Genomic DNA, 4,110 nt, shown 5'->3' on the forward strand with positions numbered 1-4,110 from the left:
GCCGTGAATTATGGAATGCCTAAACTCTGTCAAATACAATTTTATAATTCACAAACTATTAAAAGACTACTGTACTACTTTTCTTACAAGAGACTGCTACAGACTCTCAGGATTAGGCAATAAACTTTGTCCATGGCACCATAAATCGATTTGCTACAGGTCAAGACCAGGAACCCAAGAAACTGGATTATACTTAAAGTTTATTTTCAGTATACATGATAAATGGTTACATTTATCACATAGAATACCTGAAATTTTTAAAACCGCTGAACAGTTATAGTCATTAGAAAGTTTCCTTATTATGAGCCAACAATGACTCCAGAACACAGAACAAAAATTCATAAGGCAATTTTTAATACTATACTGTTATAACATACTTTTTATTTAAAAGTCATGATCATATACTATACAAATTAATAATATTAATTTAAAATTTTTAGAAAAAGAATCTGAGTGCAAAAAGGTTTGGAAATGTTAATCTAAAATGTTCTTTTTCTGCATATTGCATATGAAATCCTTACTTTCTCTGATGACTCTAGTATTTATCATCTGTAGAGAGGATAGTCTATATAATGTATTAAACTTGTTTTCCCTCTTTTAACAGATTGTGGATCTTACCTGTTAGTAACTATAAATCTAAGTAATTATTTTTAATTCTTACATAATATGCCATTGTTTATCATAACTTATTTAAAACCTATTGATGGTCATTTAGATTATGTGCAATATTTTATTATTATAAACACTGTAATAAATACTACTATTGCATATTTGTCATTATGTACTTGCTAGATTATTTTTTAGGAACAAATTCCTAGAAGCAGATCAATAGGTTATGTGTGTATGTTGTGTGTATACAGTTGACCCCTGTAAAATGTGGGGTTCGGGGGCACTGACTCCCGCATAGTTGAAAATCTGCGTATAACTTCCGACTCCCCCAAAACTTAGTTGTTCCTTGGTACCTGCAGAGGATTGGTTTCAAGATCTGCCATGAATACAAAAATCTGCAGGTGCTCAAGTTCCCTATATAAAATGGGGTAAACGCATACAGTTGGCTCTCTCTCCATCTGTGGACTCCCAATAGCAGATCGAAAACAGTACAGGTATTTAGTGAAAAAAATCCATATATAGATGGACCCATGCTGTTTGAAGTCACGTTGTCCAAGGGTCAACTGCGCATACACATACACACACATACGCACACACACACCACATGTATATATGCATATGTACATAAATACACACATATATACATATGTGTACATACATACATTTTACTTATTTCATGTTTTCATATTACCCAATTATTTGATTACTAATCAAGTAAGGATAGAAATATTTGTTACGTATCTACACCTTCATATTATCTAATAAAATGAACATACAGAATTTTCATCTGTAGTCTCGGAATGAAGTCCTTGGGATATCTATAATTTACCTTATGATAATTTGTAGCTCTTAAAAAAACCCTGGATATATAGTACATAAAACAATGTTACTATAAGAAGAGATACAATATCTTTAAAGACAATATGGACACTAAGAATTTTATAAGTAGTTATGCATGAAATTACTGTTAATCAGTATCTTTCCCCTATGGGTGCATATAAAAATCTGAAGTAATAAATTAATATAATCTTGTTTCAAAAATTCAAGCATTAAAAATAAAAGTACTCTCAAGTGATAGATCAGTGTTTTTAAAAAAACTAAAATAGGCTGGAGGTATCACACTGCCTGATATCAAATCATACTACAAAGCGACAATAATCAAAATAGCACGATATTGGCAAAAAAACAGACACACAGACCAAGAGAACGGAATTGAGAATCCAGAAATAGGCAAATAATTTTCAACAAAGGAGCCGAAAATATACAATGGAGAAAAGAAAGCCTCTTCAATGAATGGTGCTGGGAAAACTGGAGAGCCACAGCAAAAGAGTGAAACTAAACTGCTGTCGCCACACACCAAAATTAACTCAAAATGGATCAAAGATCCAAATATAAGACCTGAAACAAATTGCATAGAAGAAAACAGGCACTAAACACATGGACCTTGGATTTAGAGAGATTTTATAATTTTGACCTCAAAGGCAAGGTAAGTAAAAGCAAAAGGCAAAAATAAATGAATGGGCCTACATCTAACTAAAAAGGTTCTGCACAGCAAAAGAAACAAAACAAAGAGGCAATCAATTGAATGGGAGAAGATATTTGCGAAGAATGCCTCCGATAAGGGGCTAATATCCAAAATATATAAAGAACTTATACAACTCAACAACAACAACAAACAAATCATCCCATTAAAAAATGGGCAGAGAAGCTGAACAAATACTTCTCCCATGCAAACGTGCAAATGGCCAAAAGACATATGAGAAGATGCTCACCTTCACTAGCTATTAGGGAAATGCAAATCAAAACCACAATGAGAACGGTAGGATGCATGTTTAAATAAAATTATCTTACGACAAACAAACAAAAACTACAATGAGATACATCCTCACACCTGTTAGAATGGCTATCATTAACAATACAAGTAATAAGTGTTGGAGTGGTTGCAGGGAAAAAGGAACCCTCATACACTGCTGGTGGGAATGTAAATTGGTATGGTCACTATGTAAAACAGTGTAGAGGTTCCGCAAAATATTAAGAATAGAATTACCACATGATCCAGCAATCCCTCTTCTGGGTATCTACCCCAAAAATTCAGAAACATGTATCATATACACATCTGTTCACTGCAGCATTATTCACAGTGGCCAAGATATGGAAACGATGGAAGTGCCCTTCGACAGGTGATTGGATAAAGATATGGTACATATATAAAATGGACTATTACTCAGCCATAAGAAAAGATGAAATAATGTCATTTGCAACAACATGGATGGATCTTGTGATTATCATGCTAAGTGAAATAAATCAGACAGAAAAAATTTAGAACCATATGATTTCACTTATATGTGGGATATAAAACTGAAAGCAACAAATGAACAAAACAAACAAAAACTCATAGACAGATAACAATTTAGTGATTATCAGAGGGAAAGGGGTGGGTAGATAAGGGTAAAGGGGGTAAAATATATGATGGAAGGAAATTTAACTTTGGGTGGTGAACACAATGCAAAATACAAATGTATTATTGAATTGTACACTTGGAGTCTATATAATTTTATTGCCACCGCAATAAATGTAATAAAAATAAATAAATACAAAAAACTAAAATATATACTGGCAATCTTTCCATGACAAACCAACACATTAATTTTAACAACCGATATATTAACAACTGCATAGATTCCATAAAAGGAATGCATCACAATTTAATTATTCCTTTACTAAGAGTCATTTAAATTGTTTCCGACTGTTTGCCATTAAAAGATGTACTCATTGCACTCATTACCTACCTGTACATAGGTGTAAATGTTTTCACAAATACAATTTCTAGGAGGAGAATTAATAAATCAAAGAAACTGAAATTTCGATATTCGAAAACTGTTCTCCTTTTACCTTCCCATCATTATGGGACGTATTCTTCCACACCTTTGTGGAAACTGAGCATTATTAATTTAAGATTTTTTACCAATCCGATAGGCCAGATCTTTCTGTAAGCTACTACTTTCTAAGCATGTATATGTCAGAGACTGGCCCATTTAATCTACACTAGTTTATTTAATATAAAAAAATATATTTATGAAGTATATACATCCATTTTTAAAATGAAGAAACGGGCTACGGCCATGCTACCCTGAACAAGCCTGATCCCGTCTGCTCTCGGAAGCTAACTAAGCAGAGTCGGGCCTGGTTAGTACTTGGATGGGAGACCACCTAGAAAGAGCAGGTGCTGTAGGCTTAAAATAAAATAAGGGATTGTAAACTGACAAGGTCCTTGCAATCCGTGAGGTCAACCAAGGGTTGTCTCTCCTAAAAAATTTAAAAATAAATAAAATAAAATGAGGAAACTGAAGCTCAAGGTGACACAGCTAATAAACAGTACAGATTGAACCTTGGTCAGATACTAAAGCTGCTATTACCACTACACTTCTCTGCTCCCCTATGTTAAGCTGATGAAAAAGAAGCCCATGTAGCTTAAATTGCAACCCAAGTAGCTTAAATTGC

General features: G+C 33.4%; 1 pseudogene; it reads left to right on the forward strand.

Annotated features, from left to right (window-relative positions):
• Positions 1-3,721: 3,721 nt before the first annotated feature.
• LOC111730375 lies at positions 3,722-3,844 on the forward strand (annotated as a pseudogene).
• The last annotated feature ends 266 nt before the right edge of the window (positions 3,845-4,110 follow it).

Source organism: Pteropus vampyrus, unplaced genomic scaffold (assembly GCF_000151845.1).
Source record: "Pteropus vampyrus isolate Shadow unplaced genomic scaffold, Pvam_2.0 Scaffold310, whole genome shotgun sequence".
Classification (NCBI taxonomy): domain Eukaryota; kingdom Metazoa; phylum Chordata; class Mammalia; order Chiroptera; family Pteropodidae; genus Pteropus; species Pteropus vampyrus.